Source organism: Dermacentor andersoni, chromosome 1, assembly GCF_023375885.2.
Source record: "Dermacentor andersoni chromosome 1, qqDerAnde1_hic_scaffold, whole genome shotgun sequence".
NCBI lineage: Eukaryota > Metazoa > Arthropoda > Arachnida > Ixodida > Ixodidae > Dermacentor > Dermacentor andersoni.
The window spans coordinates 354,547,426-354,560,004 of NC_092814.1; positions in this window are offsets into that span (position 1 = coordinate 354,547,426).

Sequence of the window (12,579 nt, forward strand, 5' to 3'; positions counted from 1 at the left end):
CAAGCGTTTGAAAATGAAAAAAAACAGGGGGGATCGCGAAGTGTGAGGCAAAATAAAACAGAACTTGGTGTTTATGCCGTATGTACATGGCATTTCACATAGATTGAAAAAGGTTGCGGCAAGAAACGACGTCAGTTTGGTTTGTTCTGCGCCTTGTAAGCTTGCAAAACTTTGCATGAGGGTCTCGCAGCACAGTTCGCGAAAGAGTACGTGCAATACCAAGCATGTCGTGAAGCACCGCACATGCGACACATGTGTAGTGTGCAGTATTCCTTTGAAATGTGGTAGAGATTACATAGGACAAACCGGTCGCTCTGTGAATGATCGGATGCGTGAGCATGCGAGTCTAATACCCACAGTCACAGGAGGTAATCTTCCGCTGCATTGTAAGGAGTGCGGTTGTAATCCTATCTTCAGTGACGTTTCGATCTTGGCGAAGGCTAAGACTCAGCAGGAAAGAGAGCCGATTGAAGCCTATCGCATCTATAAACTTGGCCTCGAGAAGTGTGTAAGCGCGCCATCTGTGTTCTTTACTAAGAAAGAGCTCTTATTTATTGATAAGTGTACACATGTATAGATAAGGTGTTGACTGTGTTTTTTGTTTTGTTGTGCCTAGCGCATGTTCAGTACGGACTTGGGGAACGTCGTTTTCATGAATGAAGTTCAGTTGTTAGTCCAGCCACCTTCCTGTCTCTTTGTCTATGTCTGCTTCTCGATTTTTTCTACTTTCAAGTTTGCTGGCATTCTCCTAGTATAACCATGTACCAACTAGCCTAACAAGCCACTCCCTTGGTATGAAGTTTCAGTTTATTTTGCTTGAGGTCCAGAATGAGCTCCTTTCCTTCTTAGCGAGAGTTCATCGCCGTCGGTAATTTTTTCCCGAGGCCTGCAGCAATCTTGTGAAGATGTGTAGCAGAGTTTCGGGAAATTCGACCGGGAAACCCAGCACAGCAATCACATCCACCGCAACGAGATCGGCTCGCCAGCGTTCTTCTGGAAAGCTCTGCCGTCGAATCCACGATTTATGGACTTGCTGCTGCTGCCCGGCCGTGCGTATGCCATCATTTGTTTTCTTTTTAACTCTGTTTAGTTGATCACCGTTAAGTGTATTTTTGTGTAGCGTTTGTTTTATATCCACAGTTAATTGCTCGTGGTATTTATTTTGTCTTCATCATGGACCTAGATTAACTGCATGTGTGTTAGTGTTTTTGTGTTTCTTTTAATTTGTGTATCGTTGTCAGTCGATAAATATATTTTTTTCTTTCTTTCTACCGCCTCTGACTCCTTCGCTGTGTTCGCTTGCGTACGGAACGACCAACCAGCTTGTATACCTCGTTGACTACTGCGCACCGACGGCGAACGAGTGACAAGCTGTGAAAGTGGGTGAGCGCCACGAGTAAAGGATAAATCAACCAAGCAAGCTGGGATTGCTGACGTGAGCATGAATTGGTACAGACCAGTACAGACGCATCGCCAGCTGTGCGAGGACAGGGGTTTAGCGTGTATTTATAGAGTTATTCTTTGTAGTATTCATTTGTCATTTGACCTCATTCGTGTTTGGGTTATAAATGTTTTTTATCGTTCCCGCGTTGTAGCCTGTCTGTTTTTAGAGCGCCTAAATTCGTGACAGAGTTATACTCGCTCTATCCTGAACCAGGGCGCGTGTTTTGACGTTTCAGCTTGCTCGGTCCGTGTTATTTCCCTTTCTTATTTTATTTGCAATAGCACTCACAAAATTACCGCTGGCATTTGTTGCCATCTTTTATTTTCTGTTTCTTTTCACATCTCCAGAATTTATAAATGTGGTAACGCGCATACGCCAACTGTTCCCGTACTTGATCTTCTTCCGCATACTACAACGGGAATAATCGAATCATTTCACATCAGAAGAAAAGGGGATGGATGTGTCAGTCAACCGTCAATTCGGTATTGTGATAAGGAATTCGAATATCTGATTAGCACGCGCGGCACGTGCTAAGAATCCCTGGATCCGGACAGGCCGGAATTGGAATCTGAACCTTGAAACGTTTAACGCTAGAACGTTATTTAGTGAAGCGAGTCCAGCAGTGCTATTGGAGGAATTGGAGGGCAGTAAATGGGATATAATAGGGCTCAGTGAAGCTAGGAGGACGAAAGAAGCATATACAGGGCTGAAAAGCGGGCATGTCCTGTGCTACCGGGGCTTAGCGGAGAGACGAGAACTAGGAGTCGGATTCCTGATTAATAAGAATATGGCTGGTAACATACAGGAATTCTATAGCATTAACGAGAGGGTGGCAGGTCTTGTTGTGAAACTTAATAAGAGGTACAAAATGAAGGTAGTACAGGTCTACGCCCCTACATCCAGTCATGACGACCAGGAAGTCGAAAGCTTCTATGAAGACGTGGAATCGGCGATGGATAAAGTCAAAATAAAATACACTCTACTGATGGGCGACTTCAATGCCAAGGTAGGCAAGAAGCAGGCTGGAGACAAGTCAGTGGGCGAATATGACATAGGCACTAGGAATAGCAGGAGAGAGCTATTATTAGACTTTGCAGAGCAGAATAATATGCGGATAATGAATACCTTCTTCCGCAAGCGGGATAGCCGAAACTGGACGTGGAGGAGCCCGAATGGCGAGACTAGAAATGAAATAGACTTCATACTCTGCGCTAACCCTGGCATCATACAAGATGTGGACGTGCTCGGCAAGGTGCGCTGCAGTGACCATAGGATGGTAAGAACTCGAATTAGCCTAGACCTGAGGAGGGAACGGAAGCAACTGGTACATAAGAAGTCGATCAATGAGTTAGCGGTAAGAGGGAAAATAGAGGAATTCCAGATCAAGCTACAGAACAGGTATTCGGCTTTGACTCAGGAAGAGGACCTTAGTGTTGAAGCAATGAACGACAATCTTGTGGGCATCATTAAGGAGTGTGCAATAGAAGTCGGCGGTAACTCCGTTAGACAGGATGCCAGTAAGCTATCGCAGGAGACGAAAGATCTGATCAAGAAACGCCAATGTATGAAAGCATCTAACCCTACAGCTAGAATAGAACTGGCAGAACTTTCGAAGTTAATTAACAAGCGTAAGACAGCTGACATAAGGAAGTATAATATGGATAGAATTGAACATGCTTTCAGGAACGGAGGAAGCCTAAAAGCAGTGAAGAAGAAACTAGGAATTGGCAAGAATCAGATGTATGCGTTAAGAGACAAAGCCAGCAATATCATTACTAATATGGATGAGATAGTTCAAGTGGCTGAAGAGCTCTATAGAGGTTTATACAGTGCCAGTGGCACCCACGACGACAATGGAAGAGAGAATAGTCTAGAGGAATTCGAAATCCCAAAGGTAACGCCGGAAGAAGTAAAGAAAGCCTTGGGAGCTATGCAAAGGGGGAAGGCAGCTGGGGAGGATCAGGTAACAGCAGATTTGTTGAAGGATGGTGGGCAGATTGTTCTAGAGAAACTGGCTACCCTGTATACGCAATGCCTCAGGACTTCGATGCGTACCGGAATCTTGGAAGAACGCTAATATAATTCTAATCCATAAGAAAGGGGACGCCAAAGACATGAAAAATTATGGGCCGATCAGTTTACTGTCCGTTGCCTAAAAACTATTTACTAAGGTAATCGCAAATAGAATCAGGAACACCTTAGACTTCCGTCAACCAAAGGACCAGGCAGGATTCCGTAAAGGCTGCTCAACAATAGACCATATTCACACTATCAATCAGGTGATAGAGAAATGTGCGGAGTATAACCAACCTTTATATATAGCTTTCATTGATTACGAGAAAGCGTTTGATTCATCGAAACCTCAGCAGTCATGGAGGCATTGCGGAATCAGGGTGTAGACGAGCCGTATGTAAAAATACTGAAAGATATCTATAGCGGCTCCACAGCCACCGTAGTCCTTCATAAAGAAAGCAACAAAATCCCAATAAAGAAACACGTCAGGCAGGGAGATACGATCTCTCCGATGCTATTCACAGCGTGTTTACAGGAGGTATTCAGAGACCTGGATTGGGAAGAATTGGGGATAAGAGTTAATGGAGAATACCTTAGTAACTTGCGATTCGCTGATGATATTGCCTTGCTTAGTAACTCAGGGGACCAACTGCAATGCATGCTCACTGACCTGGAGAGGCAAAGCCGAAGGGTAGGTCTAAAAATTAATCTGCAGAAAACTAAAGTAATGTTTAACAGTCTCGGAAGGGAACAGCAGTTTACAATAGGTAGTGAGGCCTTGGAAGTGGTAAGGGAATACATCTACTTAGGACAGGTAGTGACTGCGGATCCGGATCATGAGACTGAAATAATCAGAAGAATAAGAATGGGCTGGGGTGCGTTTGGCAGGCATTCTCAGATCATGAACAGCAGGTTGCCATTATCCCTCAAGAGAAAAGTTTATAACAGCTGTGTCCTACCAGTACTCACGTACGGGGCAGAAACCTGGAGGCTTACGAAAAGGGTTCTACTTAAATTGAGGACGACGCAACGAGCTATGGAAAGAAAAATGATAGGTGTAACGTTAAGGGATAAGAAAAGAGCAGATTGGGTGAGGGAACAAACGCGAGTTAATGATATCTTAGTTGAAATCAAGAAAAAGAAATGGGCATGGGCAGGACACGTAATGAGGAGGGAAGATAACCGATGGTCATTAAGAGTTACGGAATGGATTCCAAGGGAAGGGAAGCGTAGCAGAGGGCGGCAGAAAGTTAGGTGGGCGGATGAGATTAAGAAGTTTGTAGGGACAACATGGCCACAATTAGTACATGACCGCGGTAGTTGGAGAAGTATGGGAGAGGCCTTTGCCCTGCAGTGGGCGTAACCAGGCTGATGATGATGATGATGAATGTCGCAGGGCAGGTCCGGTCATGAACGGTAGTTCTTGCCGTGCAGATTCCAGTCGGCGTTATCAGGTGTCCTCCAGCTGTCCGGATTTGAGGGCCTTCCCAAGCAATCTTTACTTTCCTCAACTTGGCGGCGAACTGTCCACTGACGATAGAGTATAGCCAGCTCGTGTGTCGATTTGGGCGGTGACGTTTTGGCCATTTATAAGAACGTCAAGTCGGTGACTCTTGGCCTTGCGTTTAGGCCATGGCGTGCGTCGGATCACGGCTTCATCGCGCTGTACCCGTGCTGTGACGTCGCGTTGTCGGGCTTTCTCGAGGCGACATCTGCTTGGTTTCGAGGCCGCGTCCTGATGGCGGCGTTTCGTTGCGGCACCGTTGAGATGGTTCTTGCAACGTCGTCGTCAGCGGCAGAGGATCTTAGGCATGCGCGGAGACCGCAGGAAATACCCGCCGGCTCACCCACAACTTAGCGAGCAAGAGGCCGCTGATTGGCGCAAAATAGAGATTGGGGTATTTCCCCATCTAAAATTGCTAAATGCCACGTATTTAATTGCTATGCCACGTATATAGGGCCAAATTACCTATGTGCGGGGCATACTCACCCTAATACAGGCAACATGGGGGTGCACTAAGCGCCTTCATAGGCAAAATAGCAATAACACAATGGAGCAGTGGGAGGCACAGCTCGCCCGTTCCGACTTGGCACGACAACAGTACTTAATTAGCCAGGTCAGGCAGGTGGCAGAGTCCAGGTCGGAACCCTGGACTGGGGAGCTCCGACCACCCCTCCTTAAAATCTCTTGCTTAAACTGCTGGATTTTATCTCGGACTATGTCAGCAATCGAATTCACTTGGAGCTGCTACGCTAGGTGAAACTGTGAAAACTGTTTTACAGGTGAAACTATAAAAGCGCACAAAGCCGAGAACGAAGAGAGAAGACAGGACGAGCCGCTTACTCACAACTGAAAAAATTGTTGAAAAGAAACAAATATATGCACGCAAAAACGTAAAACATAGTAGGAGGGTTACATATGGGGCGTGTCAAGGATCATAGATTAAAGCATTCGAAGGCGACGTTATAAATTAAAGAAAGTCTAACTATCGAGAAAGTTAAGTTCCTTTAATGTAGCGGGACCGAGTGGTGGCTGACGCAGTTAGCTCCTCTTTTCTTTAGGTGGTAGTTCTCTGCCATTTCACGGTTTAGCTGGTTGTTGCTCTTGAAGATAATCTGAGCATCTTTCAATCTGAGATAATCTGAGTGTCATAACATACTCAGATCATCATCAAGAGCAACAACCAGCTAACCCGTGAAATGGCAGAGGCCTACCACATAAAAAAAAAAGAGGAGCTAACTGCGTCAGCCACCCCTAGGTCTTGCTACATCGTAAGGAATTTAACTTTCTAGATAGATGTATTGAAAGATACTCAGATCATCTTCAAGTGTAGAAAGAATAAGCTAAAGGGAAATAAAAATGGATGAAAAGGCCACTTCTGGTGTGTGTGTGTGTGTGTGTGTGCGTGTGTGTGTGTGCGTGCGTGCGTGCGTGCGTGTGCGTCCGTGCGTGTGTGCTTATTCGCCTCTTAGGCATTTCTAAAGAACGCAGACATGTTAATACATGGCGGCGTGATAGCCATTCATGTCATTATAAAGTTGTACACCACGTAAATTGTTGCAACATCGCAGATGTTGTATGCGAACTCGCCAGACTCGTGCAGTGTATCCACTTATTCGCTTAAAAAATCTTGTCCTCTTCACGCGGTGTCCAAGTTCCAGGACTTCAAATGCCATGTCAGACCAGTGCCGTTTAGCTGAGTTCAGAGCCTTCAGTGCCTGCTTTATGAAGCATTAGAAATGAATGTCAACCAAAGGTGGTGTTCAGCTTTCGTGCGCGTGAAGTTTACTCCACAATCTTTTTTCACGCAAAAGCATAAATAACGAATACCATCTGATTGAGCTGGATGTGATCACTCTCTAAGAATAGCGATGTGGGCGAGTTAGTTTAAGATCATGGTGTAATTTCTGCAGCCTGAAGCACTAAAGTGCGGAAAGAAAGGTGAGAAGAACGAAGTAATAGCAAGGGAGTGTTTGTCCTTTTCTTGCTATTCCTTCGTCCCTTTTACCTTTCTGCCCGCACTTTAGTGCTTCGCGGTGCATAAATTACACCGTGTTCACTGTCGAACGAGCATTGCGTTCCATGAGATTAGCGTCCGCTTAAAACTGCATATGAGTGACATTACCTGATTTGTCTGTTTTGCACTCCTTATTTTTCTTCTTTCTTTCTTCTGCTTATTTTAACCTCTTCCTGACTCTGTTGGCTCTGTTGTTCCTTCCGTTGTGAGGTTTATGTGCAAATATGGATGCCGCAAATAAGTTAAGATGGGTGCACATGGTTGATGATGATCATGATATGTGGTTTTTATTGGCGCAAGGGCCAGTTATGGCCAAAGAGCGCCATATGGTAACTTTAAGGATTTATTGTGAATGGCGTGGACAGTGAATTCATCATGGTAGGTGTGACATGGATGTATAAGGGCCTAAAAATTTTCGCTGTAAATGGCGTAAATATATAGCTACTAAAATAATGACAGATTAGTTATGGACGTGGACAATGGCAATTGTGTTTTGATAAAAAAACATACGAAAACGAAACAACAGTTACACTAGAGCATCAAGACAGCCCTCGAATGCAAGGGCTGGTAATCACGCGTTAAAATTTCCTGGCCAAATTATTTTCAGAGTGTCAGTTTCGGCTGAGAAATCTAAGACTCTTTGCAGTTTAAAAAGCGGTTCATTACTAAGAAAAAATGCAGGGTGAAGAGGTATATTTTCCCGATATGCAGACGGGAAATACTCTTTCCTCTCTGTTTCTATTGCAGGGCACTGGATAAGAACATGGAGGACTGTCAGGCTATCTCCGCACCTACTACAAGTAGGAGAATCCCCGCCAGTCAAGACGTAGGAGTGAGTACTGTAAGTGTGTCCTATTCTTAATCGGCAAAGAAGTACTTTCTTGTACCGTGCTGTTTTCTCACTTATCCGATTCCGCAGTTTTGGTTTTATAATGTGCAACTTATTCAATGTTTGTGTATCCCACTCTGCTTGCCAATGATTCCTCCATTTACAGCGCGGAAAGGGCTTTAGGTCTGTGGCAAGAATGGGGATATTTCCATCTGTGTCGCTAAAACTCACTGACGTTGCGTTTTCGTAAGAAGCTACGTTACCTTTTATACCTTTATGGCCAGGTACCCAGCACAGAATAATTGCTTGGGTGCACATATATGCGGAGCACAACAAGCTATACAGCTCATTCAAAACGGAATTCGTATGCTTTCGTAAGCTAATTAGGGCTCTCACGACACTTAATGAGTCTGTAAAGACAACAGCCTTAGCGACATTTCTGCGCCTTATGTGTTTAATAGCCGAAAGTATAGCGTATGCTTTTGCCGTAACGATACTGGTGTGTCGGTTTAGTGCCCCAGATGTTGAAAATGAGGGTCCGAGAGCTACGTAAGCAACACCAGCAGGAGACTTCGAAGCATCTGTGTAAAATTCGTCACAGGAATATTCTCTTTGAGGTCAAGAAAATGTGATTGTATGTGAACCTCAGGTGCTTGTTTCGACAATTCTAAGAAATAGATGTCATATTGGATAGTTTGCCCCTCCCAAGGCGGTGGAAGCCGAGTGGGAGCCATTAAGCCATTCTCTAAAAGAGGGACCCCTGTTTTTTCTGAGAGTGCTTCCAACCGAAGGGACAGAGGAGGCCGGACACCTGGGCAGTTACGGAACAGCCTGGCCGTGGAGGAGTCGTGAATAATTGAATGGCATGGATGATCCACAGCTGATTCTACCTTCAATGCATACGAAAGACTTAAATATGTCCTTTGGTAGTATAGGGACCATTCATTAGATTCGACGTAAAGGCTTTGCACAGGACTAGTTCTAAAGGCGCCTGTTGCAAGGCGGATGCCTAAGTGGTGGACAGGATCTAGCATATTCAGAGTACTAGCTCCAGCAGAATTATAGACTATGGCCCCATCGTCAAGGTGTGTTAATATTATACTTTTGTACAACCTTATAAGGCATCTCCTGTCGCTTCCCCAAGCTGTGCGTGACAATAGCTTCAGCAGATTCATAGTCTTGAGGCACTTTGCCTTAAGATACGTCAAGTGTGGCACAAAAGTTATCTTACTGTCTAGAAGGATCCCTAACAATTGGTGTTCACAGCTCACAGATAACCGTTCTCCATTGAGATTGATTACGGGGTCCGCGAGTATACCTCTCTTGTTAGAGAACAGGACGCACGTACTTTTTTTCGGATTTAGCTTAAAGCCATTTTCCTCCGCCCACTTAGACAATTTATTTATGCAAATCTGTACTTGTCGCTTACAGATACTTAGATCACATGATTTAAAACCTATCTGGATGTCATCCACATATGCAGAATAAAACATACTACGTGGCATGGCAGTCTGGATCGAGTTCATTTTGACAATAAAAAGAGTGCAGCTCAGCACACCTCCTTGTGGAACACCAGCCTATTGCGTAAATGGACGAGACAGAACGTTACCAACTCTAACACGGAACGTGCGGTTAGAGAGGTAACTCTGAATCACGTTAAGAAAGTTGCCTCCAACTCTCATTTCAGACAGATCACGGAGGGTTCCAAAGCGCCAGGTTGTCTTGTATGCCTTCTCCATATCTAAAAATAAGGACAAGAAAAACTGTTTGTGGACAAGGGCATCACGGATATTTGTCTCGATGCGAACAAGGTGATCTGTTGTGGATCTATCCTGCCTAAAACCGCACTGTAAGGGATCGAGTAACTTGTTGCTTTCCAGAAAATGGATGAGGCGACGGCTAACCATTTTCTCAAACAGTTTTCATAGACAACTTGTCAGAGCTATAGGCCTATAACTGTTGGGTGAGGAAGGGTCCTTGCCCTCTTTGAGAATAGGGATTACGATTGCTTCTTTCCAGGCAAACGGAATATAGCCGGCGGAGAACATAGAGTTGAAGAGTGACAGTAGTGTTTTTTTTGGGGTTTCCGGGTGTAAGTCTGCTCATCTCATACACTGTTTTGTCACTTCCTGGAGTGGACTTGTTGCAGCAGTCCAGTGAGGTAGAACCTGTGTTTTGAACAGAGCTGATGATCAACTGACAAGGGAGATATTGGAAGCGCTTGAGATGAGGAAGCGTAGTGTTGATTGTATCAGTGAAGCCTCAGCTTCTCTTTCGACAAAGGAACTGGCGTATCTTGAGAGCGACACTTAGAAGTTATTCTGTATTTTGGCTTCCTTGTGCGATGCAGATGACTGCCCTGTTTATTCTTGTTGTTTTGATCCTTGACAGCAGCTATATATTACTATGTCAACAAATAAAACACTCAGTTGTTAGTGCGCCTACGTGCTTGTCTCGTGTCTCCTTTCATCGTGTGTTGTTTTATTCGGCGCCGTCTTTGTAATCATATTCTGTTAAAGTGCTTGTGCAGAATGTCAATATTAGGTGTTTAGTGGGGATCTCTTTGTCATCCCGCCTGATCTTTATTCTTTGGACATTTGTCACGTGCTGTTCCTTTCAGCCTTCAAGTAGCTCGGTTTCACTCAAATCGAGGAGATCTTGTTCAGATACGACTCCGCGTGTACTGTTCAAAGAACGATGCGGATTTATCGAGACGGGGGTACTATTAATTTCAACAACTCCAGATAGATTCTCGTACTGTTTCTTGTCACTAACTTCGAGCAACATATTACCGCTGGCCATTTTCGTGACCCTATAGCCGGGACCTAGTTTCTCAGTAAGAAACTACAACAAATGGTGATGGAGTTCTTGCTGTTTTATCAGGGTTTCCACAACTTAAGACATGGTACTTTGGGAAATTTCTTTGGTCTGGCCGAAAAGTTCTAGGAAGTCATCGGTGCGCCCTCTTTTGGAAAGAGGGCGATCAGGAAGTCGGGGGAATGATAAAAAAGCCATCAAAATAAATATCACTTCGGTAGCTATGCCAGCCTCCCACTACCGAGCCCAACAAGGGGACGCTACGAAGCCCAAAAACAAAGAAGACGCCAGCTGTACATAGTCACTATAACCTAATATACGATACCCAAGGTTTGATAACTACACCAGGTTAACCTTTGCCGCCGTGGAGAAAGGAAATAAGTGGAAGAGAGAAGAAGAAAGGAAAGGTCAAACAGTGAGAGATAAAGACGAAGATTTGAGGAGAGAGAGACAGGAAAAGGCGACGGCCGATTTCCTCCAGGTGGGTCATTCTGGAGGCGCCGTCTGTGTGAAGCAGAGGCCAAAGGGGTGTGTTGCCTCCGCCGGGGGGCGTTAAAGGTCCATACACCCAGCATCGGCTACACCCTCAGGATCCCCCTTTTCCCAGACATAGCTAAGCCGCGCACGGTTACGCGCGGGAGGGTCCAACCCTCGTGTGCTCGGGTACGTGGTGTCGCAACACACCAAACGCCTGCTGACGCAGACGCCCCTGCGGGTCGGGGGGGTGCACATGGTTTTAGACGGGCTGAAGATATTCGGTTCTTGAAGTGATCAACCAAGAAAGAATAACGTATGCCGCAGGAGCTAACGATGTCCGCTTGTCGAAACGTCGGCTCCAGCATCCTCCCATGTTCTGCCATGGTTGATCACTTGAAACCTTTATCTTCCTCTGAACCTCTGCTTCTTTATATTTAGTCCTTGAGTGATGGAATGCTATATAGCAAGTGATGTGTATTCTAGTTGTCTATTTATGTGAAAAGGCTGTTTGAAAGAGTGTGAGAGAGAGTTGTTTCTGGAAGGAAATAAAATAAAACAGTATACAATGGAAAGGAAAGGAACTGGCGTACCAACTGAGGAAGTGAGGGGAAGGAGATAATATATTTATTGTGTACGAGGGCGAATGAGAAAGTCCTTGCCCCGGTATTTTTACCCAAATTATGGCTGTAAGTGAGAAGTCAACATATTCATTCCCAACGGTGGACCTTTCCTGGACCGGTTTGGCCTTATCTGCCGGTATACCTCCGCGGCACGGCGCTGCTGTCAATTGTTGAAGATGGCGGTTGTACTTCGCACGTCGACGGCGTACGAGCAACGAAGGGTGATTCGTTTTCTATCGAGCGAGGGGCGAACGCCCATCGAAATCCACAGGGAAATTCAGCCCACGTATGGGGAGTGGTGTCTTGTTTTGATAAATGTGAGGTGGTGATGTGAGTTCGGAAAAGGGCCCTGAAGACTTGCATGACAACGAGAGTTCGAGGAGGCCGCGTGTGTACGAATTTTACCACAGGGGCATCTCAAATTTAGTGCTGCGATGGGACAAATGTCTGAACCAGCGTGGGGGACTATGTGGAAAAATAGTGTAAGGTACCTAGAATAGTACGTATATTTGTAATTACCTGTATGCACCTTATTTTGGCTAATAAAAGAATACGGGCAAATACTTTCGGATTCGCCCTCATAGATAGGAATTAGGCTGTGGTTCTCGCTTGGAGTTGGGGGTCCTTGACACCGTAATAGATGGAAACAGGAGTAGTTCATTCACATTCAGAGACATGTCAACAAAATAAAGGGAAGGGAGAGAGAAAATAGAAATTTTGCGCAAACAAGTAAAGAACTGGTGAAGGAGGACACGTCGTAGGGCTATGCTCATGCTCAAAGCCGTAAAATATAGTGAAGGCTTATTTTCGAATGCACCTGCACGTCATGCACCTGCACCTGCACGTCAGTTAAATGAAAAG